The sequence below is a fragment of the Canis lupus genome, chromosome 30, assembly GCF_011100685.1.
Source record: "Canis lupus familiaris isolate Mischka breed German Shepherd chromosome 30, alternate assembly UU_Cfam_GSD_1.0, whole genome shotgun sequence".
Lineage (NCBI taxonomy): Eukaryota > Metazoa > Chordata > Mammalia > Carnivora > Canidae > Canis > Canis lupus.
Window position 1 is genome coordinate 28366341 of NC_049251.1, and position 25586 is coordinate 28391926.

At 43.3% G+C, this 25586-nt stretch overlaps 2 long non-coding RNA genes across 3 annotated transcripts in view; one reads left to right on the top strand and one right to left on the bottom strand.

Annotated features, from left to right (window-relative positions):
- LOC106558069 lies at positions 1-23943 on the top strand. 2 transcript variants are annotated; one of them, XR_005381759.1, is made up of 4 exons: positions 1-173; positions 1954-2549; positions 18017-18327; positions 21715-23943. It is a non-coding gene; the product is annotated as an uncharacterized LOC106558069 (long non-coding RNA). The 2 variants fall into 2 exon arrangements; XR_005381760.1 differs by lacking the exon at positions 1-173 and adding an exon at positions 751-987.
- The window catches only part of LOC111093411, a 7735-nt gene continuing 5035 nt past the window's right edge, over positions 22887-25586 (bottom strand). Inside the window, exons 2-3 of the long non-coding RNA XR_005381761.1 lie at positions 24770-24930; positions 22887-23059 (exon numbers count right to left, since the gene is read on the bottom strand). This is a non-coding gene — a long non-coding RNA (uncharacterized LOC111093411). The remainder of the gene's footprint in view (positions 23060-24769; positions 24931-25586) is intronic.

A 25586-nucleotide genomic window follows, 5' to 3' on the forward strand; every position in this document is an offset into this window, starting at 1 on the left:
CTCGGGGCGCCCCCTCCCCGCCCTCCCAGCAGTGTGCTTGCAAGATCAGGAGCACGTTAGCGCCTGGAAAGGAGAGCCCAGAGGCTGCATTCCAGCCCAGAATTTCTGCAGATGGTGCACTACGGCCTGATAAGGTCCTGCTTTTGAATTTGGGCCCGAAGCAATTAATTTAGGTAAATAGCACAGCGGGGTACGCAGCGAACAGCTTTCCGAAGCAGTTAGACTTTCCCCCAGGAACGTGTCAGTGGACAGGGCTGCATTCTCTAGGAAGCCAGGGAGGGGGATCCCTTCTGTGGGTTAGCAGGAGAAGAAACAGACCTCCTTATTGAGTACCTACTGTGGGGCAGGCACTGTCCTGGGCGTTTGCATTGTGGTCTAGATCAGTGCGTGGATTCGGCTGCCGGTGCATATGATCATTACCTGTTGCTCATTTCTGCCCACTTTTCACTCATCAGTGTACATGCATCTAGTCCTATACGTGTGGCTCTGATCCTCCCTTGTATTTAGTCCATGTTCACTTGTGAAGTCAAAGGTTTTATTATCCTGCTGCCTCCAGTACTCAGTACTCGGGAAATCTTCCTCCTCCTGCTACTGCCGCTTGCTGTTCGCGCTGCCCTGGCCATTTGTGCTTCTGGCTTCCCCGGGCCTCTCAATGCCTGCGCTGCTTCCCAGGCTGGGCTTGGTTTCCTTTCTGCTCTGTGACCAAGCCTGTTCTCTTGGCTCCTTGCTGCCTATAGACATTGCTCAGACCCCACCGTCTGATGAAGGAGACCCACGCAGCCCTGCTACGTGACTTGGCCCATCCTGCCCTATACTCCTGGCCACAGCAGCCTGACCAGTCTCACATCCCTCAGGTCTGCACTGACTCTCGCCTATGTGGACCTCAGGCCGGCCTCAGCGACCAGTGAAAGCACTGGTCCAAACAGGTTTTGGAAGGCTAGAGCAGCTTCCGTGCTGAGAGTCACCAGGAAGGACATGCCACCCACGGTAAAAAGGGTGCTACTGTTCCATCCCTATCAGCTCAGCTATTGTTTGCATTAATAAAGAGCTCTGAAGTCTTTTTAAGGAAGTAGCTACAAAGACATCTTGTTGCCAGCACTTGCAGACCACAGTAGGCTTAAGGATGACCTTTTCTGCCTGCAACTCTTGATAAAGAGACTTGAAAAGGCTCCAGAGCAGTGAGTGAGCAGTTCACTTGTGGTTATGAAGACATTCCTGTCTCTGATTTGTCATCGAGGGCTTTCGAAGATGAAATATACTTGAAGGACACAGAGATAGGGAAGATGGGCACCCCAAACCAATGCAGATGAAGTTACACATCCCACATCTCCCAGCTACTTAAAGGGAAACTGAACCACGCATACACAGTGGGTTACTCTCAGTTCAGGTGTTTTCCCGTTACATCTGGCTAAACATGAAGTTCAATTTGTCCTTGAATATGCATCTCTAAGTGTTCTCCAAGGATTCCCAGAGATGGGGAGGTTTTTTGTTTTTTTTTTTAAAAGGCGGGGGGGAGCTGGATTTAATAGTACGGTAAGGCAAGACTGTGAGCGGGGTTTGATGGAGAGAAAGGAGAAGATTGAGGGCACCTAGATGGCTCAGTGGTTAAGCATCTGCCTTTGGCAAAGGTTGTGATCCTGGGGTCCTGGGATCAAGTCTTGCATCCTTCTGCCTCTGTGTGTGTGTGTCTCTCATGAATAAATAAACTTTAAGAACAAAAAAAAAAGAAGAAGAAAGAAAGAAAGAAAGAATGAAAGAGAGAGAGAGAGAAAGGAAGAAAGAAAGAAAAAGAAAGGGAAGAAAAAGGAGAGGGCTGGGATGTTTACTGCTTGTCTAATCAGAGATGTGGTTAATTAGTAAAGAATGGATAGCAATTGCAAGAGAATTGAGGATATAAGCTGAGATTCAATTGCCCTAAGTGCTTTGAGTGATTTTTTTTTTTTTTAATTTTAGGGCATCAAAGGAATGGAAAAGCAAACAGGAATGGTTAGAATGACCAGCCGTATGTATAAAGTACTGAAGCCGAATGTCAAGCACCCCCTCGGCCCCCAACAAACAGCACACACCTAACCAGCTAGAGTTCCCAGCTCTGGGAACCTTCCCTGCCAGAGGCTCCCTGAGGCCCGTACAGCTGGACTCGTATGGGCTTGCTTTGCCATCATCAGATGAAGCGCTCGTCAGCCAATAAGTAAGCCATTACTCAATGGGTTAAGGTGGAAAACGGACCTTCTGCGCTCAAAATGTGGCAACTGGCCGCCAAATGACATGCCCAGACAGAGGGCTCCAGGGAGAGAAGCTCCTGTACGGTGTCACATCGGAATCGACAAGAGGGCGAGGCTGATGAGTCAAAAGGCAGAGGAGTATAGAGGAAAGGAACCTGGTATTTGGTGTCAGGAGGCCCTGAAGCGCCTGCCCCACCACTACTTCCTGAATGGCCTTGACAGTGGTTCAGCCTCTCAAAACTTCGGTTTCCTCCTCTGTAAAGTGCAAGTTGTCATCCTGGCCCCTGGGTCACTAACAGAACCGATATGTGGCTGGAATGAAATAAGGTGAGTGGAAACTTTTCTGTCCATTCATTCACCCTCTGTGTGCCAGGCACTGTGCTTAGGCATAGTCCTTGCTCTTGGGCAGTGTGTAAATGCAAAATAGTCTTATGAAAAACCATATAATTGAGATTGGAATACATGTGATGGAAGGTTGATGTTTACCCAGAAGGGATCCACTCTGTCCTGGGGCAGTGAGAGAAGACCTCGCCCAGGTAAGAATTAGATTCTGTGACTTCATAAAACCTTTGAGGTGCATAGCTGATACTGGACTCTTCTCTCTCAAAGCTGGAACCATTTGCCCACAGAAGATAATCATTGGCCTGTCAGGAATAACAGTACCAGTATAGAGATTTTGATTTCTCAGGGTAAGAATCAGCCCTTCAAAGAGTATCATTCAGGGTGCCTGGGTAGCTCAGTCAGTTAAGCATCTGCCTTCGGCTCAGGTCATGATCTTGGGGTCCTGGGATTGAGTCCTGCATCAGGCTCTCTGCTCTGTAGGAAGCCTGCTTCTCCCTCTCTCTCTGCTGCTCCCCTTCTGTGCTCTCTCTGTCTCTTTCTCAAATAAATAAAATCTTAGAAAAAAAAAGTGTCAGTCAACTGGGAATGCACCTGTTTATGGGCTAAAGGAAGGACTGGTAGGAGGAGAACTAACATTTATTGAGTACCTACTGTTTGCCAGACACTTTACAACAATGGCACTTTACAACAATCTACGGGGATGCTGTTAGGTTTGCCATTTTACAGATAAGGAATCTGAGGCTTGGAAAGGTTACATCTTTTCCTTGAGTGAGGCTTTTGAGCAGCAGAGACTGAATCCTCAACCAGATGATTCTCTGTCTCCATGACCCAGGAAGGCTCTTTTCACAGCTATCCTAGAAAATACCTTAGACGGGGATGTTCTATTTCTGGGTCCTGCTGAGATGAGGATTCTCCAATTTTCTAGATGCTATGATCATTTATTTGTCGATTAGGGGTACAGTGTGCCAATTCTGGCAGCTAAATGATGCTCAGCATGGGACATGGCTGTGTCCTTCTCCCCAAACCCCGTGGGGTAACTGAGAACCCCTGCACTCTGATCAATGCATAGCACATCTGCCGAAATGCGATACGAGGAACCTGAGACCACTGAGCTTTGATTCGACACAGTTCTCCAGCAAATGAGAATATGAGCCTGACTGCATAGTTACTTGCTGTATCAGTGAGCTCTGCTTTAACTACAGAAAGGGGGTCTGGAGGAAAGCAGAGAGCAAGGGAGAGGGAGGAAGGAAGGAAAAAGCCAAGGGATTTCCTTTGACTGGGGCAAATGTCCAGGTCTTTGAAAATAGAGTCACTTTTGCAGCTTTATTCACATCAGCTCCTCACTTGTGAGGCTGTGGCCTGGAGTCATAGCCTCTGTGTGAACCCTAGCTACCCTGCTCGCTTTCAGGCAGGATCAGTTGGAGGGCAGAGTGACCCGCAGGCAAGAATGCTGAACTCCTGCTCTGCCAGGAACGAGCTCTGGGCCTATATAGCAAATCTCCTGTCCAGCATGTGCCTCGGCTTTCTGATCTGGAAGCTGGAATAAGAATGTCTGACCCCACACAGGGTTGCGAGTGAGACCATAGATGTGCAAGTACTCTGGAAAGCCAAATAAAAGTACTCGACGTACACAAGATGTTCCTCTGAGAGAGGGCTTGAAACAAAGGTTGTTTTGATCTCAGCCTTGGTTTACCAATTGAAGAGAACGAACACCGGATTCCAGCAAGGGGCTGTAAATTCTCATTCGGCCCCTGCCACCAGTTACCATGGCAACTTGTGACTCTGGTCCAACTACTTGTACACTGACTCCTTTAGCTATTGCTTCTGTCCAGCAGGGAATAATCGCTCATCATCAGGATTTTTGTAAGACCTTCTTCACGATTAATAAAAAATGACAATAATTTATAATTCTACGCACAAGGACTAGGTTAGCATTTTCAGTGAAAATGAACATCGGTGCAATATGTTTCCTCTTTCCAGGTAAACTATTCTGAAAACCATGGTCAGCTGAGAGGAGACTGCTTAAGAGATATAATTAGACTATAATAGTTTAGGTTTTCTCACATCCGTCTCCTTTCACCCCTGCTGGTTGGATCCACTCCTCTCTGACCTCAGGGGTTTGGTCCAGATCCTGTTCTGCTTGTTCTCAGCCTGAAGCACTGTCCTCTCTCACCCCTGTCTTTCAAACCCAAGGACAGTCATAGACCACATCCAAGCAAGCTCAGGGTGCCAACCTAAAGCCAGGAGTCTTAATATCAATTCTGACAACTTCCGCCTTGGGTTAGGAAGGTCCAGTGACACAGGGGAAAGAGTTTGGCATCACACGCACCTGGGTTTTGAAAGTCAGCTCGTCTCACATTTAGATCTTTCATCCATTTTGAGTTTAGCTTTGTGTATGGTGAAAGAGAGTGGTCTAGTTTCATTCTTCTGCATGTGGATGTCCAATTTTCCCAGCACCATTTATTGAAGAGACTGTCTTTCTTCCAATGGATAGTCTTTCCTCCTTTATCGAATATTAGTTGCCCATAAAGTTCAGGGTCCACTTCTGGATTCTCTATTCTGTTCCACTGATCTATGTGTCTGTTTTTGTGCCAGTACCACACTGTCTTGATGACCACAGCTTTGTAGTACAACCTGAAATCTGGCATTGTGATGCCCCCAGATATGGTTTTCTTTTTTAAAATTCCCCTGGCTATTCGGGGTCTTTTCTGATTCCACACAAATCTTAAAATAATTTGTTCTAACTCTCTGAAGAAAGTCCATGGTATTTTGATAGGGATTGCATTAAACGTGTATATTGCCCTGGGTAACATTGACATTTTCACAATATTAATTCTGCCAATCCATGAGCATGGAATATTTTTCCATCTCTTTGTGTCTTCCTCAATTTCTTTCAGAAGTGTTCTATAGTTTTGAGGGTATAGATCCTTTACATCTTTGGTGAGGTTTATTCCTAGGTATCTTATGCTTTTGGGTGCAATTGTAAATGGGATTGACTCCTTAATTTCTCTTTCTTCAGTCTCATTGTTAGTGTATAGAAATGCCACTGACTTCTGGGCATTGATTTTGTATCCTGCCACGCTACCGAATTGCTGTATGAGTTCTAGCAATCTTGGGGTGGAGACTTTTGGGTTTTCTATGTAGAGTATCATGTCATCGGCGAAGAGGGAGAGTTTGACTTCTTCTTTGCCAATTTGAATGCCTTTAATGTGAGACAAGATTCCATCAAAATCCTAGAGAAGAACACAGGCAACACCCTTTTTGAACTCGGCCATAGTAACTTCTTGCAAGATACATCCACAAAGGCAAAAGAAACAAAAGCAAAAATGAACTATTGGGACTTAATCAAGATAAGAAGCTTTTGCACAGCAAAGGATACAGTCAACAAAACTCAAAGACAACCTACAGAATGGGAGAAGATATTTGCAAATGACATATCAGATAAAGGGCTAGTTTCCAAGATCTATAAAGAACTTATTAAACTCAACACCAAAGAAACAAACAATCCAATCATGAAATGGGCAAAAGACATGAACAGAAATCTCACAGAGGAAGACATAGACATGGCCAACATGCATATGAGAAAATGCTCTGCATCACTTGCCATCAGGGAAATACAAATCAAAACTACAATGAGATACCACCTCACACCAGTGAGAATGGGGAAAATTAACAAGGCAGGAAACAACAAATGTTGGAGAGGATGCGGAGAAAAGGGAACCCTCTTACACTGTTGGTGGGAATGTGAACTGGTGCAGCCACTCTGGAAAACTGTGTGGAGGTTCCTCAAACAGTTAAAAATATACCTGCCCTACGACCCAGCAATTGCACTGTTGGGGATTTACCCCAAAGATACAAATGCAATGAAACGCCGGGACACCTGCACCCCGATGTTTCTAGCAGCAATGGCCACTATAGCCAAACTGTGGAAGGAGCCTCGGTGTCCAACGAAAGATGAATGGATAAAGAAGATGTGGTTTATGTATACAATGGAATATTACTCAGCTATTAGAAATGACAAATACCCACCATTTGCTTCAACGTGGATGGAACTGGAGGGTATTATGCTGAGTGAAGTAAGTCAGTCGGAGAAGGACAAACATTATATGTTCTCATTCATTTGGGGAATATAAATAATAGTGAAAGGGAAAATAAGGGAAGGGAGAAGAAATGTGTGGGAAATATCAGAAAGGGAGACAGAACGTAAAGACTGCTAACTCTGGGAAACGAACTAGGGGTGGTAGAAGGGGAGGAGGGCGGGGGGTGGGAGTGAATGGGTGACGGGCACTGGGTGTTATTCTGTATGTTAGTAAATTGAACACCAATAAAAAAAAATAAATAAATAAATAAAAAAAATAAAAATAAAAAAATAAAAAAATGAAAGTCAGCTCGACTGCTCACTACTTGTGGAAAATGGGGCAAATCACTTAACCTCTCTGAGTTTCAGTTTCCAGTTTTCCTTTTTAAAGAGATGAGGACTATAGAGTCAGTATACCCCAAAGAGCAATAGGGAGGAATGATATAATAAGCTAGGCCTATGAAGAGCTTGAGCTTGGCCCAGTGGCATATAATGAGCCCCATATAAAAGGTAGTTCTTGGGGCACCTCGGTGGCTCGGTGGTTGAGTATCTGCCTTTGGCTCAGGTCGTGAGCCTGCTTCTCCCTCTGCCTGTGTCTCTGCCTCTCTCTGTGTGTCTCTCATGGATAAATAAAATCTTAAAAAAAAAAAAAAAAGAGTTCCCTGCTGTAGGAAGACCTCAAATGGCTGAAGGGGGACTGTACTACCCATAGTTCCTAGTTTAGGCAACCCCACCAAATTCCCTTGTTTGGGAACCAACACCAACTTTCATGAACCCTAAGAGAAGAATGAATGAAGATTTCCAGTCATCTCTTTTCCCTTAATCCTACACTTTGGCCTCTCAGAGAATGTCACTTTTGTCATAACAAACCAGTCTTCCTACTGAAGCGATAATGCCTTTTAATCAAGTAGACTTAGAATTACTTTATCACAGGAAATGCCCGATCACTAGAATCTTAGAGCTGGGAGGTATTCCTGAGCTCAGAGATACCACCTGCCTTTAGAATAAGCTGGTAATTTCCTCTTGCTTGGATACTCTCATTCTTTACAATTGAAGGAGTCGATAACCTGATCCCTCATTTCCGTTCCTTTCAAAGAAAACTGGCAAGCAACCTCCACCTTCTTTTGGCCCCACTTCCAGGCAGAGAGCTCAGGAGACTCAGGAGCGCAGTTAACATTGCTGGTTTCGTGGCATGGACAGGTGAGGGCCAGTGGGCTTCCTCATAGGCCATTGAAGTTGAGTTGCTTGGCCAGAGGCCGACCCTGGCAAGGATCCAGCTCCATCTCAAGCCCTGAAAAAGGGCTCAGATATACCCAGTGGCCAGGAGAACAGATAGGCAGCCAAGGCTTCATAGTTCTCTCACCCAGGACAATAGAGCCCGTGGTGAGGACAGGCTGCATGGTGAGCTCATGGAGATGAGGAAAGAGGTCTTACCTATAGAGCTAACTTCTTTATTCCCGCTCCATCCCCATCCTTGAAATTAAGAGGTGAGGGGCTGGAGGTTGAATCAATCACCAATTGCCAATGATATCATCAAGCATGCCCATGTAATGAAGCCTCCATAAAAACCCAAAAGGATGGGTTTTGGAGAGTGTATGAGTTGGTGAGCACGTGGAGATGTAGGGACAGTGAGCCCCAGAGAGAGGCACAGAAGCTCTGCACCCCTTCCCCAGACCTCGCCCTGTGCAACTTCCTGAGTTACACCCTTTTATAATAAACTGTGAGCTAGAAAAAAAAAAGAATAAAGGGGTTTGAGGCTCACTGTGCAGTGGAATAATTTATAACTACATCTACATTTACATCTTACATCTACATTTCAGTTTTTTAACACTGATAAGCAAAAGTTATTTTTTTCCAAATATTTTATTTATTTATTTGAGAAAGAGAGAGAGCAGGGAAAGGGACAAGCAGACTCCTGCTGAGCACGGAACCCAACTCGGGGCTCTATCCCCTGACCCCCGAGATCATGACCTGAGCTAAAACCAAGTGTTAGACATGGAACTGACTGAGCCACCCAGGCTCCCTTGCAAAAGTTATTTTTGATAGACATATCTCTGTTTTCTCTGCTCAACCGGATGTTGTGGATGGTAGAGATGATAGCAAGAGACAGAGTCCTGAAAGGATGTCAGAGAATTAGAAAATTAGAACCCAGAAACTTGGGCTCTGTCTTCAAATTCTGTTTCCCTTGAAGGGGCGCACGAAAGGGAAATAGTTCAGCTACCTCAGTCATTCCATTTTTTATAACAGGGACTGTACCATTTAATTCTGGTGAGAATTTGTACAGTTCTTTGAGACATTTAAGGAGGACTCCACATGCCATAGTTACAGAGTATATTAATACACCTCTGAGTATACAGAGGTGATGTCATTACACCTCTGAGAGAAAAAAACATGTTAACACGATTCAAAGGAAAAAAATCAGTCTGGAGATTGTGAATAAGAGAAATAGCATCATAATAGGTCTTATAACTAGCTGGCCACAGAAGGGAAATGGGGAAGAAGGCAGAAAACAGTTATGGAAGAACAGTGCTAACTTGTAGCCCTTGTCCAGACTAAAGAAGAAGCCCAGGGAAGTCACCGTTACCTGTGGTCTTCCACCTGGGGGATGAGCAACATGGTGATTTTGTGAAGATTCAACAGAGTCTGATGATGGACAAAGCAGGCCCAGCCAACACTGGAAACAGAACTTGTCAACATTGAACTAGAATGAGGAAACATCTTGGCCAAATGATTTTTATAAAAAAAATTATTTAGAGGGAATTCATAAAAGGAAAAAACATTGCCCACAAATCCATCCTCGCTGCCAGTAATTTCTTGCACATTCCATTCTTGTTCTTGTCCATGTCAACAAAAAATATTTATCCAGTTACTATCCATTAAATATACCATATTGTGTATACAGCTTTTTTTCTTTTAAGATTTTATTTATTTATTCATGAGAGAGAGAGAGAGAGAGACAAAGACAGGCAGAGGGAGAAGCAGGCTCCATGCAGGAAGCCCGACGTGGGACTTGATCCGGGGTCTCCAGGATCACACCCTGGGCCGAAGTCGGCACTAAACCACTGAGTCACCCGTGCTGCCCTGTATACAGCTTTTTAATTAAAAACTAGCATTGGGTCATAAGTACTTTCCTACATTTCTTTATAATCTTAATTTTTACAGTGACATCTTTTTTTAAGATTTATTTTTTTTATTTTAGAGAGAGAGAGCAAGAGGGGAGGGGATGGCAGAGGGAGGAGAGAGTCTTAAGCGGACTCTATGCTGAGAGGGGAACCCAATGCAGGGCTTGAACTCATGACCCTAAGATCATGACCTGAGCTGAAACCAAGAGTCGGACGCTCAACTGACAGAGCCACCTAGGCGTCCCTACATCGACAACATCTTAAAACAAGTTTCAAGTCCTGAAACCTGGGAAGACTAGCAATTTAAAACAGGGAATCAAGTTTCTTTTTTTTTTAATTTTTATTTATTTATGATAGTCACACAGAGAGAGAGAGAGAGAGAGAGGCAGAGACACAGGCAGAGGGAGAAGCAGGCTCCATGCAGGGAGCCCGACGTGGGATTCGATCCCGGGTCTCCAGGATCGCGCCCTGGGCCAAAGGCAGGCGCTAAACCGCTGCGCCACCCAGGGATCCCGGAATCCAGTTTCTTTAGGGACTTCTCCGGAAGGTCAAGAAACTCCTAGAAGAGCAATAAAGATACAATTCGAGGGATTCAGATAAATATGACAATGGGTAGATTGTAAGTCAGTGGCTCAATAACTCTGGGGACAAGGGGAAGTGACTGTATATAAAGTACGGGCCAGGAAGTGAGCCCACTGGGACAGGTCCAAGTTCATGGCCCCGGGGCAGGAGCAGCTATAGTGCATGACAATGAGTCTTCATTCTAAGTTCATGTAGTGCTCAGTGTTTCATCTATAGGCCCTTTAAGGAAGCTTCTGGGCCTCCCAGCTCCTAAAAGAGCCCAAGAACCAAGATTAACAACCAAGGACGCTCAATGAAGGGAAAAGTTTGAGGAGTCATCAGAGTCAGACATCTAAGACAGATGTTTTATTCCTTGTCCCACTTCTAGGCTGCCAACCACCCTCCTCCCACTCACAGATCCTGCTTTCACTTACCTCTTCTCAATTTCATTTATTCCTCCCCCTTGAACTTTCTCCATCTTTCACTCTGAACAATCAATGGGCTGTAGTCTTGTAATTCCATAGATTAAGTATTGCTCTGGGGGAACCGAAGGCAAGGCTAGGGGAGGGAGGAACCCAGATCTGGGAGAGGGGTCAGCTAGGGCAGGGGGGAAGTAAAAACTATGAAGACGGTGTCCCAAGAAACAAGGTGGCAGTTTCACTTGTTAACACACTTCTGCATTGTTTGAGGGTTTTTTTTTTTTTTTTAAAGCAAATCTGTTACAAATTGATAGTCACAGGAGTTAAATTTTAAAAACATTGAAGAGGCAGATATTTTTGTTTTTTAGAATAAAAGAAGCAATAGACTAGTGCTGGAAACAAGAATTCACCTGAGTACATTGGAGGATCTAAGTGGCTTCATTAAGCGACTCAGGCTTCAGGCAGCAACCCATCTTGCAGGCGGAAGGGAGCTCCCCAGAGGAGTTGTACCAAATAGAAGGTTTTATAGGAAAAAAAGATGGGACAGAGAGATGATAGCAAAGGAAAGGATGGGTCCAGGCGAGGGCACTTTCCCTTAGGGGACCGTGTAGGGGTCTCATCCTGCAGAGTACTTCACTTTCCTTTGGGGGCGGATGGAGAGAACCCACGTGATGTGAGGGATCGCCTCATTGGTCCTGATCGGTATATCCCTGACTGACCAGTGAAGACTACCTTTCTAGGGAGGGTTGAGACTACAGTTAGGTTAGGTGTTAAGTCCCTGTTTCAAGACTTGGCCTCAGTGACACCATGTTGAGCCTGTGGTTCTTTGTCACACTATCCAAGGAGAGCCAACAGTGCCAACAAAAGCAGCAGAAGGATCCCAAGTGGCAAGTGCTGAGAAAAGATCTTGGATGACAGGTGGTCCGTGCCTCTGAGAAATCCGGTTCTGCAAACACACAGAGTGAGCCAAGAGAAAGAATGCTGGTAGGAGAGAAATGACAACGGATAAGAGATGGGTCATTTAGAAACGTCAGCAGGGGAGACAAGGAGACAGGGCAAGAGCTGAGGGTGCCTCAAAGATTTGGAAAGCTTGAGGCAAATGAGGAGAATCAGAAGAGCTGCCATTTCTGAAGCCAGGAGGGAAGGTTCCAGATAGAAGAGAGCTGGAGAAAATGGACCAACAGGAACTAGGAGAGAACAGTTGGGGGTCGGGGGCACTGAAGACAAAACGGATCAGATTTTTGAAAACTTTGTACTGCTTGGCTCAGGGCGTGATCCCGGGGTCCTGGGATCAAGTCCCACATGGGGCTCTCCACAGGGAGCCTGCTTCCCCCTCTGCCTGTGTCTCTGCCTCTCTTTCTGTGTCTCTCAAGAATAAATAAATAAAATATATTTTTAAAAAAACAAAACAGAGAGTATACTTATAATGAACCCCCGTGCACCCATCAGCCAGCTTCAACTGGCAACTCATGACCAATCTTGCTTATTCTAGACCCTCACCAACTCATCACCCTTTCCCCAGGGGCTAGTTCAAAACAAATTCAAGACAACATTCTTTCAGTGGTTCTCAAATTTGACTGAGCATCAAAACCCCCTAGGGGGCTTGTTCAAACACAGATTGCTGGACCCCACCCCGGGTTTCTGATTCAGCAGGTCTGGAAGCGGGACTGAGAATCTGCATTTCTGACAAGTTCCTGAATGATTTCGGTGGTGCAGATCCAACCACTGTATTATTTCCTCTGTACATATTTCTCTCTCAAAAAGGACCCCCTTATTTAAAACATAATCACAGTGTTACTACCACTCACAAAAATGTATAGTAATTCCTTAATATCATGTTTGCCCAGCTGTCCTCTCAGTGGTTGGACTAACCGCTTGTTTGATTTGTACTCCAAACAAGGCCCACGCAATGCAATTGGTTAATACGTCTCTCTCGGCTCCTCTGATCTCCGGTGGGGTTTAAATCAGTAGCATGAGGAGTACGTTGAGTGGTTGCACGGACAGATGTGCAGCTGTGTATGTGAAAAGAGCATAACCCTTGGGTGTTAATCACATCCTGCCGCTTCTAGCAGACAGACGTTGGAGCGGGCATCGAAGGGCTCTGAGGCTCACTTGCCTCATTTGTAAAATGAAGAGACTAATCTCATAGGAAACTTGTGAGAATTACATGAAGAGTAAGCCTGTGGCATGGTCTCTGATACATGATTGGGCTAAGGAATCAGAAGACGTGGGTTCACAGAAGCCCTGTGACCTTGGGACCGTAGGCAGGTACCTCCCTAGGCTTCAGTTTCCAAATCAATAAATGGAAATAATAATAATATTTTAGGGGCATCTGGGTGGCTCAGTGAGTTGAGCATCTGACTCTTGGTTTTGGCTCAGGTCACCATCTCAGGTTCATGAGATCAAGCCCTGTGATGGGCTCCAAGCGCAGTGGGGAGTCTCCTTGAGATTCTCTCTCTCCCTCTCTCCCTCCTTGCACTCACACGTGCTCTCTCTCTCAAATAAATAAATAAGTAAATTTTAAAAAATAGTTTTTAGAAGCTTGTGAATGAGCTAATGGTGCAAACAGCTCAAGCATGGTATCTAATATGCAATATGCAATAAGCGCTCAAATTTTTTGTTGTTGTTACGAAAATACCAATCATTATTAGGAGCACGGTGAATGTCACTTCTGTTCCACCTGAGTAGGATGGCCTTCTTAGAATCCTGATTGTCAAAGTGATGGATTGGAACATCCCAGACCAGGAATGTGTGTGTGTTCCCATCTCACTTATTTCTTAGTTTGGTTCATGGTGCCATCATCTTCCCAAGGGCCCAAGTTAGAAGCTTCGGGGGTCACCTTGGACTCCACCCCACATTCAGTGCATCAGCCATTCTACAGGTTTCCTCCTTCAGGGAGCTTTAGGATCCCAAACAGAATGAAAGAACCTGACAGCACCTGGGACGCAGCAGATCCTTATCAACACCAATGGTTGGTTTGGTTTTATTTCCATTGCCCCTGTTCTCATCCTGACCACTGCCCTCCCCACCGGTGTTGCTCCCAAGCTCCTTGCCGTCCACCCTGCAGGCGACAGCCTTTCTCCTGTTTCTCCCTGCCCTTTCTGACCGCAGCACAGCCAGTGTGATTTATCTCACCATCCCACTCACCATCCTGCTGTGTAAGGAGCTGCTCTTTTCTTTTTTTTTTTTCTTTTTCTTTTTTATTTATTTATGATAGTCACAGAGAGAGAGAGAGGCAGAGACACAGGCAGAGGAAGAAGCAGGCTCCATGCACCGGGAGCCCGATGTGGGATTCGATCCCGGGTCTCCAGGATCGCGCCCTGGGCCAAAGGCAGGCGCCAAACCGCTGCGCCACCCAGGGATCCCTGGAGCTGCTCTTTTCTTTTGTTCATTTGCTTTTTTTCCTCTCTTCATCCTGATACTTCCATTTCCCTCCTTCCCGTAGGCCTTCACTCTTGTGTTTTTGATAATATGTTCTTGGGTATGTATGTGAACTTATAAAATACACTATGTGAGTTTCGCATGGTTCCTGTTGTTTTGTTTTTTTAAGATTTTATTTATTTATTCATGAGAGACATAGAGGCAGAGACACAGGCAGAGGGAGAAGCAGGCTCCCTGCGGGGAGCCTGATGTGAGACTCAATCCCAGACCCTGGGATCACACCCTGAGCTGCAGGCAGAGATGCTCAACCACTGAGCCACTCAGGTGCCCCATAGGTCTTGTTTTTAAAAGAATTCTGCCCCCACTTTAAGTCATAAGGATATTCTTCTATATATATTTCTATGTATTTTTTGTATGGTTGCCTTTCACATTCATATCTTTAATGCATCTGAAGTTCACCTTTGTTTATGGCTGTCAAGGATTCAACTGCATTTTTCTCCATGTAGTGGTCAGTTTCCCTGTACTGTCTACTAAGCAACTTATCCTTTCCCCATTGATTTGTAGTGCCTTTCCCCCCACACATCAGGTACACTCATCCCAGGAGCATAAATGCACATATATCCATTTCTGGGCACTTTGTAGCCCTTGGTCTAGTAGCATGTTTCTGCCCCAAAGTGTTTATTACATGGCACTGAAGTGTAGTGGGGCGAGTCCCTTCTCTTTGCTCCTTTCTCAAAATTAACTAATTATGGACTTCAATTTTATTCTTCCATATAAATTTCCGATTAGGCCTTTTCATTCCACCAAAAAAAATTATGGGAATGTATTGAAATTGCCTTAAATTTTTAGACTAACTTTGGGAGAATTGGTATCTTTACGTGTTAGGGAGTCTTGTCCATCACTATGGCGTCCCTCTCTGCTAATTCAAGTCTTATACTATGTCCCATAACAGTTTTATGTTTTTTTCTCCAAAAATCATTTTGAGCTTTTAAGTTAATTTTTGGGTACTTTATGCTTTTGTTCCTCTCACAAAAGGTATCTTATTTTCTATTATGTTTTTTGGCTAAATATTGCTAGTATAGAAGAATGCTACTGATTTTTATAAGATCTTCTTCCTGACATCCTTGCCAGGATTCCATTAGTTCTGTGGGGTTTTCTATGGAGATAATCAGATCACCCGTAAATACTGACAGTTTTGTCACTTCCTTTCTTTTCTTTACTTTTTTAAGTATGCTCTACACCCAACATGGGACTTGAAACCGTGACCCTAAGATCAAGGGTCACATGCTCTACCGACTGAGCCAATCAGACACCCAACACTTCCTTTTAAATCCTTATACCGATTACTTCTTTTTTACATCTTAACATGTCAGCCAAGACCTCCAGTACTCTGTGGAGAAGTAGCAGTTCCTGTTCTTAGAAGGTGGATCTACCTGCACCTGTTATCTCCTTCCTATCCCCAGGAATTAAGCCTACCTTCATGTAGCCACAAGCCCTATTTCCTACTGGTGTAGGACTAGTGATTCTATTTTGTCTTGTAGTGGAATTGGGATAAACCATAATTTGTCCACGGAAATATGAAGGAGAGGAAGGGGCCAAGATAAAAGCTTCCCCACCTGCGGCACCTTTCCCTTTCCCCTGTAGACTATAGTCACCCACGCACATCCCCTGGGATCCAATTATTTGCTGTCTTCTAGAAGCTTCTCACAGTTATTACATTAGAAATGGGCATTAAGGAGGGCATGTGATGTGATAAGCATCTATACTTATGGGTGCTATACTATATGTTGGCAAATTGAATTTAAATTAAAAAAGCATTCCATCCTGCAAAAAAATTATTTTGTCAATAAATGCCCCCAAAATTAAAAAAAAAATTAAAAAAAGAAACTCAGATTCATCAACCATCCTGTCTCTGAGGCACTTCCAGAGCTGGGTTGAGGAAGATAGCCGGTAGCCTATAATGGATTGCCATTTTGTCAGGATCCAGAAGCCAGAGTGACATTTCTAAAATAATTATCATTCTTGAAAATGCTTTAATCATAGACCATTGAAGGCCCTCATTATAAACTCTTTAATAAGAGCATTCAAGGGCTTGACAAGTTGGCCTCACTTCCTCTTCCACCTACCACAGCAAACCCCACACTCAGACCATCCTGGGTGATCTGTTCCTGAATGTGTGTCCATTAAACCTTATCTTCTAGGATGCCTGGAGGGCTCAGTGGTTGAGCGTCTGCCTTTGACTCAGGGTGTGATCCCAGTGTCCTGGGATCGAGTCCGCATTGGGCTCCCCATAGGGAGCCTGCTTCTCCCTCTGCCTGTGTCTCTGCCTCTGTGTCCCTCATGAATAAATAAATAATCTTTAAAAAAATAAACGTTATATTTTTACCATACAGTTCCCTGGGCATGGAATTTTCTCTCTTTTTCCATAGCGAGAAAGCCTAAACATTCATCAAGGCTCAGAACATAAGTCATCAGTCTTATGTCTTCCCAAGTTTATCTCATTGGTATAAATCATTCCTTCCCCCATTCTTCCCAGAGGGTTCATCTGTCAGATTTGCCTTACAATTTGTTGTTAGTTATCCCACCGTCCCATTAGATAGAAACCTCCAGGAGGGTAAGGACTGTGTTTTATTCATCTCTATCTCTGCGGCAATTCTTCCCACATAGTAAATGCTCAATAAATGCTTATTCATCGGGGGGAATCCTTGGGTGGCTCAGCGAGCCGTTCAGCGCCTGCCTTTGGCACAAGGCATGATCCTGGAGTCCCAGGATCGAGTCCTACGTCAGGCTCCTGGCATGGAGCCTGCTTCTCCCTCTGCCCCCCCAGCCCCGTGTCTATCACGAATAAATAAATAAAATCTTTTAAAAAAATGCTTATTCATCAACTTAAAGGATGGGGATCACAAATTATAGGAAAAAGAAGTCATTAGGAAAGATGAAGTAATGCTCTTGCCTCATCTTCATTCCAGCAGGATCGAGTGTGGATTTGCAGAGGTGTTGTTATCTGCAGTAATACTCAGCAATATACAAATAGGAACAAGAACAGACATTGTAAACGCCTTGTCATTCTCATTATTATGTGATAAACCCTTTGGGTGATGTAGTAACAGGTGTTCAATCTATGTGGTGCAGAGCAACTACTTAGAACAAATTTACCTGGGGTGCCTGGTAGGCTCAGTCTGACTATTTTGGCTCAGGTCGTGATCTCAGGGTTGAGGGATCAAGCCCTGCATAACCTCAGCATGGAGCCTGCTTGAAGACTGTCTCTCTCCCTCTCCCTCTGCTCCTCCCCTACCTTGTGCATGCTGTATCTCAAACAAAACACAACAAAACAAAGAGACAAATAACAACAACAAATTGTACCTGTAAAGTCTAATATTTGGGGCAATTGTGGAAGTTAGCATGTGGCCAGGCATTCCTGGGTCTCTGCTCCTGAATGGTACTCCTACTTGTTTCGTACACTACACACAGCTCTTGAGGTGAACCTATTTACAGGTAAAGATTGTAAGATAAGTGGAAATTTCTTTTGAAATACTACCTTTGCTTTCAATAGAAATTTCCAGTAAATGGGAGAGATTTGTCATGTTGTAGAGGAGACGTGGGAAAGGTAAATGAAGAAACCAAAGTAAAATTAGTAACGTTTATATTGTTGCTTTTCTTTGAGTGATACATAGCAGTTTTGTCTGTGTGTTTATTCTTTTTGCATGTCTGGGCAACAGATAAAGAAGGTATTATTATCTATCTCTATATAAAAGCTGAGAGATACATCATTATTATATATTTTATATATAAAATTATGATACTGGTATTATATTTACATATATTATAAAATATATCATTATGCTATAAAAACTGAGATAAGGAATTAATTAAGTTAATTTTCTTTCATAGATTGTTGCAGCAGTGGCCCTCAATTGGTTCACACCTCCCTGAATCCACACCGTTGGGTGATACCTTTCACACTGACTCCAGGTGTGGCCATGTAACTTGCTTTAGCCAGAGACAAGAGCAAATATGACCCAGCAGAAGTTTTATAGTGATTGCATGTTGAAGCTTGCCCTCCCATATGCCCTTTGGCACCCCAAGAACGCCGTGATGAGATCGCCGTGCAAAGCCTGGGCTTGAGGTTGAGACAGCATATGGAGCAGAGACAAGCCATCCCAGCAGAGTCCTCCTCAACAAACAAGCCTATCAATCTCCAGGTAGGTGAGTGAGGCCAGCCAACCCCGGAGGAGCCACCTACTGACCTCAGAGATCTATACATCAGCTAGATCAGAATGTGTCCAAATGACTCACAGAATCATGAGAAATAATAAATGTTTGTTGTTTGAAGCCAGTGGCTTGTGACACAGCAAGACCTAACTAATACATTCCCCAAGAAAGCCTATTCAGGTTAGACTCTAGAGGTCTCCGTCCCCAGGCTCATGTTTGATTGCTGTTGCTCCTTTTCTAGTCAATGCTCAGGTTGAGATATGCAAAACTTAGGTATCTTAGGTAAGATCAAGCCTCTTCTTGAATTCCTCAAGAGCAAAGGCCATAACTTTATTTTTCTAGTTGGCTTAGTAACATCGCTTTATTCATAATATGCTCAGTACAGAGTATTACTTTCCTGAAAGGGAATGAAAGCTTAATTCTTATGAGCATAGAAGGTGAAAGCTGCATGTGGTATGTATATCTCTCAAATTTTATATAGGGCACAGACATTTCTAGTTACAAAGAAGATTTTATTTATTTTATTTTTTATTTATTTATTTTTTACTGGTTATGTCCAATTTTTTATTTTTTATTATTTATTTATTTTTAATACATTTATTTTTTATTGGTGTTCAATTTACCAACATACAGAATAACACCCAGTGCTCATCCCGACAAGTGCCCCCCTCAGTGCCTGTCACCCATTCACCCCCACCCCCTGCCCTCCTCCCCTTCCACCACCCCTAGTTCGTTTCCCAGAGTTAGGAGTCTTCATGTTCTGTCTCCCTTTCTGATATTTCCCACACATTTCTTCTCCCTTCCCTTATATTCCCTTTCACTATTATTTATATTCCCCAATGAATGAGAACATATAATGTTTGTCCTTCTCTGATTGACTTATTTCACTCAGCATAATACCCTCCAGTTCTATCCACGTTGAAGCAAATGGTGGGTATTTGTCATTTCTAATGGCTGAGGAATATTCCATTGTATACATAAACCACATCTTCTTTATCCATTCATCTTTCGATGGACACCGAGGCTCCTTCCACAGTTTGGCTATTGTGGACATTGCTGCTATAAACATCAGGGTGCAGGTGTCCCGGCGTTTCATTGCATCTGAATCTTTGGGGTAAATCCCCAACAGTGCAATTGCTGGGTCGTAGGGCAGGTCTATTTTTAACACAAAGAAGATTTTAGATTAATAATCTATCCTGAAAAAAAAAAAATCTATCCTGAGAACTAACAATCTATCCTAAGAGAGAAAACATTAAGGAAGGAAAAAGCAAGAATCATGTTTTTGTCCCCATGGTACAAAACAGACTCTTGCAGAGCCACTGAGCTGAACATCTTGAGGGAGCACCATTCACATCGAGGTCAATGTGAATAGTGCCCCCAGGTTGCATAGTACACAACATACACAGCTGTACATGAGGCCCCGGCCTGACACATAGTGAGTGTTTAGTGAATGAATGAGCAAGCAAGTGAGTGAGCATGTGTGCACACATACACATCGTGTGTGTGGCATTTAGCACAGTTTTAACTGGAAAGAAAAATTAATCAAATTAGAATGAGTATCCCTGGTTAGTGGGGTCCCACAGCACAAACCACTTTGCTTTGGTGCGAAAAAGTGAGAAAACGACCAAATAAATTGTGTACATCAGATAGAGATTCAGAGAAAAAAAGAACTTTGACCTAATGTTGCAGGTTAAAAATAATAATAGTAATAATAAATAACTCATTTTGGTTAATGGTGACACCTAGTGGTGTATCAAAATTTGTGTTTATTCTTCCCATCTCTTTCCTTTGCTTCTATTTGTCGGTAGCCAAAATAGCCAACCCATGTGACTATTTAAATTCAAATGAATTAAAAATAATAATAAAAAAATAAATTCAAATGAATTAAAACTAAATGAAATGAAAAATTGAGTACGTCACATTTCAGGTGCTCAGTGGCACTAGTGGCCGCTGCATTCAGCGCAGAATGTGATCTCCATCATTGCAGAAAACTCTACAGGAAAGCCCCAGCCTGGAGCTTCGTTATCTACCTGTCTTGTCTCTTTTTACTTGTCACCACCTCTTCTCTAAGTGGTGATTCTGCTCCTGCCCCTCCCTCCCTCCCTAGTTTATTTGGTAGCTTTCTGTTTTCTGTATATTATTATGTAAACTCATCAAAGTGACCTTGCCAAGTGAACACAAAAATATATAATCATGTTGGACAGTTTATTCAGGACAGTCAATGATTCACAGCATCTTGTTTTCCATGCATTGGAACACATCAAAATATTTTTAAACTCAACACATCAACACATCATTTAAAACAATTATAGCCCAAGCTTTTTTTTTTTTTGTTCTGCTTTTTAAATCCACAGGTTTCTGCCTTTCTACTGTCTTGAGTTAAAGTAGCTTTAAAATTAAATAGTATATCTTTTTGTAATGCCTGAAAAAAATTTTTGTAAGATTTTATTTTTTTTAAGATTTTATTTATTTACTCATGAGAGACACACAGAGAGAGAAGTAGAGAGATAAGTAGGTTCCACACAGGGAGCCCGATGTGGGACTCAATCCTGGGACTCCAGGATCACACCCTGGGCCAAAGGCAGGTGCTCAACCACTGAGCCACCCAGGTGTCCCAAGATTTTAGTTTTAAGTGATCTCTATACCCAGTGTGGGGCTTGAACTCATAATCCTGAGATCAAGGATCTCACGCTCTACCAACTGAGCCAGCCAGGTGCCCTGAAAAAAAATAAAAAAAAAAACTTTTTATGCATAGAACAGCTTTGAAATAATACACAAATTTTTGTTGAATACTCTTTTATAATATTTTTACCAGATTTTTATGCATGTGTATATATGTATCTGTGTATGTATTTGTCTCCATGTATAACTTTTTAAATTACATTCTAAATTACTTTTGAAATGTAAAATCGTATCTGAAAATAAATGTCACAACCCTGAGAGGATCAAACCAAAGACTTTCCAGGAAGAATGAGCTCTTGGAGAGAAGGTAATTTCTGAATGAGACTGCAACATTTGAGTGGTGATGCATCTCTTTAAAGAGATAGGGAAGGGGAAGAGAGAGGTATCACCGCATTAACTTTAGATTTATGTCTAATGACAATTTGCCCAGAATCAGAATGCACTAACCAGTGGCCCTCTTGACTGTTGATAGAAATTTACATTTAAATTAAATTTAAATTTAATTTAGAAATGAAGCCTTCCTTTTCCTTCCCACCCCTAATCAGAGAGGAATGACAGGGTCTGTCCCTTTAGCACCCCCCTCAAAAGGGACCTTGGAAAATGCTAACAGCTTGGATTCCCACTTCACTGTCCCTAAGGGCTTGATGAACAAAGTGAAAGTGACCATCTTTCTTCCTTTTCCTCCACTCCCCCAGCTCGGTATGGCCACCTGTCCTCCTTAGAACCACCGGATTTCAAGGAAAAAAGGATGAAGCTTGCGATCTCCCCTGACTTCACATCTGGCTTCAGCCCAAAGTTACTCAAAACTTGAATTTAGGTAGGATTTATGTAAAGACTTGTATTTCTTATTGATTGAGAGAGAGAGTGCACATGCACAAGTTGAAGGGATTGGAAGAGCAGAGGGAGAGGGAGAGAGAGAATCTCCAGGAGACTCCCCACTGAGCAGGGCACCCCATGTGGGGCTGGATCTCATGACCAGAGATCATGACCTGAACAGAAACCAAGAGTCGGGCACTTAGTTGACTGAGCCACCCAGGTGCCCCAAGACTTATATTTCTTTAAAGAGGGATTTGGGGACCAGGAAAGAACCAGCATGCCTGTAATATAAGTAACAGCTCTACTGCCAATTTGAGAAAAAGGGAAACTGAGGCAGGGCACAGTAAATGTGATGTGAGCCAGTACTTTTGCAGCCAGTACTTTTGACTTCCCATAAGCCAATTCACATCAAAACCATATAATCATATGCCCAAACCAAACTGTAGCATCTCTGTGGATTCCTCTAAATAAAGTGCCGCCTGGACCATGCCACCCAGGGGATGGTTTGTGGTTCTTTCTGACTGAGGACTTCTGTGGTGCCAGCCTGGCCTCGGGCGGAATCATGGTCTTCCTAAAGGAACAGAGGTTTATGTGTTGGCTCCCTGGGACACTCAGGAGTCCCTTTCTCATGCTGCTCTGTGTTGGAAAGACAAATAGCCTATCCCTTTGGCACAGGACCATCATGGTCCTTATCCCAAGGCAGACAGGCCGTGGGAATTGGAAAACTCAGGATCATCATGCTGCAAAAGCCTTAAAACACTCCCAGTCCATCCTCCATTTTATGGAGCAGGACACTGAGGCCCCAAAAGGTTAGGAGGTCAAGTCACCTTCACCTTTAAGATTATGTGAGGGGAGTACAGTGCTGCAGCCTCCCACCAGGCCTCCCAAACTACTTGGCGCTGCTTCGCCTGCACCATCCCAGCATCCCTGAAGCCCCCTGTGCAAAGACTTCCTCTAGCCTCATGGAAAGATGTGAACACCTTCACAGTATCCATTCATTAATATGAGGATTGACACTGAGGATTACTCAAGCATGTGTTTTCATGCCAGATTTTATTTTATTTATTATTATTTTTTAAAAGATTTTATTTCTTGAGAGAGTGCACATGTGTGAGAGCAGGGGGAGGGGCAGAGGGAAAGGGAGAGAGAATCTCAAGCAGACTCCCGGCTGAGTGCGGATCCAGCTCTGAGCTCCATCTCTTGACCCGGAGTTCATGACCTGAGCTGAAATTAAGAGTTAGATGCTCAACCGGCTGAGCCACCCAGGTGCCCCTGGGTCAGATTTTAAATATACATCTGTGCTAATAAAAGTAGCAACTAGGGCAGCCCCGCTGGCTCAGCGGTTTAGTGCTGCCTGCACCCCGGAGTGTGATCCTGGAGACTCGGGATTGAGTCCCATGTCGGGCTCCCTGCATGGAGCCTGCTTCTCCCTCTCCCTCTGCCTGTGTCTCTGCCTCTCTCTGTGTGTCTCTATGAATAAATAAATAAATAATCTTAAAATAAATAAAAATAAAAGTAGCAATTAGCCACATGTAGCGACTGAGCTCTTGAAATGCAGCTACTATAAATTAACATGTGCTGTAACTGTAAAATATACATCAGAATTTGTAGTTGGTATGAAAAAGTACTTAATTTTCATGCTGATTGCATATTGAAATAACATTTTAGCTATATCAGATATTATTTAGTGTACTACTAAAATTTATGGATGAAAAAATAAAATTTATGGATGTGTTTTTACTTTTTAAAATGTGGCTACTAGAAGATTTAAAATGACATCTGGTTCACATTACATATCTGTTGGACAAGAGTATAGACCCTGCCTTCTGCTTTGCATTCATCTGATATTCAGTTAGAATCACTTGGTGTACGTGCACTTAACATACTTACCCTAGAGGAAGGGGGAGGAGGGGAGACAGAGGGAAAAAAGCAGGTGACTTTGTGTCCCACGGAGTGTGAAATAGGACATAATGATTCCACTGTCCCCTTCGGGAGGGGGGGTCCCAATTCCCATGCTTGGCTCCCATTGGGTGAACACCTTATACTTTCCCAAGAGTAGAGTCCAGTGTTTTTCCACCTGCACCAACGTGGATAAAGCTCAAGAACCTGACATTGGGGGATCCCTGGGTGGCGCAGCGGTTTAGCGCCTGCCTTTGGCCCAGGGCGCGATCCTGGAGACCCGGGATCGAATCCCACGTTGGGCTCCCGGTGCATGGAGCCTGCTTCTCCCTCTGCCTGTGTCTCTGCCTCTCTCTCTCTCTCTGTGTGACTATCATAAATAAATAAAAATTAAAAAAAAATTAAAAAAAAAAAGAACCTGACATTGTTGTAGATGCCTACAGATAATTGGCTGTACATAAAATTGTAAAACTGCAAAGCAATATATTACATATAGGCATGCATGGGAATGATAAGTACCAATTAGGGATGCTTTCGCCTCTAGGGAGAGCGGAAGGAGAATGTGACTGGGAAGTGCCCCTAATAGTCTTTCTTTAGCTAGGTGGCGTTATGCATTGTTTGGTATTTATTTTCTGTCCTTTGTCTGGACCAGAAATATTTCATAATATAAGTGCTTAAAATGCATACTTTTCACAGACTAGTGAGATGCTGGTAGAGGCAGCATGTATTTTTGGTGTATATGTGTTTTGGTTGCTTAATATTGTTAGTGCAAATTCCTAGGTTATCCTCTATTTATTCCCTAAGAAGCCCATTGCTAATATGGGGAACTTCCAAAGGAAGGATTGCCTTTAAACTACTTTTCCTTTAAAATACAGGTATGTGGATTATATATACACACTCACAGTGACTTGGGGATGCCACAATGTTTCACTTATCAAATGCTACATAACAAACCACTCCCAGGACTTAATGACTTCAAACAAAATAATTTATTTCTCCTAATTTTGTGGGCTGGTTGGGTTTTACTGGTCTCACCTGGGCTTATGCAAGCAGCTGCTTCCAGCTGGAGCTCAATTGAACTGGAAGGTCCAAAAAGCCTCACTGACGTCTGGCAGCAGTTCTGGGCCGTCCTCCAGGTGGCCTCTCACCCTCCAGTAGGGCAGACTAGCTTCTTTTTGTGGCAGTCCCAGGGCATTCTGAGTGACAAAGGCAGAAGCTGTAACTCCTTTTGAGGTCTAGGCCCTGAACTCCTGGGATGCCAGCTTAGCCACCTAATATTGGCCAAAGCAGGTCACTACCCTCATGAAAAGATAGGAAAATAGACTCTGCCTCTTGGTGGGAGGAGCTGCAAAGAATCTATGGCTGGATTTCATTCACCACACATGTATTAAAATATTCATTTGCTCATTTGAAGTACACATGATACAGGGCGAACCTGGAAAGTGTAATCTGAATTTCCACCATTTCCCTTAACTGGTTAAAAGAAAAAGCATCTACCATTGAACCATCCAAATGAAGAAGTTTTAATTCTATTTAAACCTAGATAATTTTTTAAAAAATAATATTCTTTTTTTTAATGGAAAAATAAAAGAGAAAAAAAAAAAAAAAAAAAGAAAAATAAAAGAGTGTCTTTTTAAGCAAGAATGATGAAATTCAGGCCTGCAAATTGAGTCCCTGGCAGGAGCATCTGCTACCACTTAATATTTAACTACGTAAGCCTCAGACAATGAGAACGGGTGGGATTTCATAGTTTGGAACTTACCAAGCTCCATCTATTTGCTACACTCGTTTTTAGTTCCTGTGGAAATCTGCATTTTAGGAAGACAATTTGAAGGGCACAAAATAAAGCTAA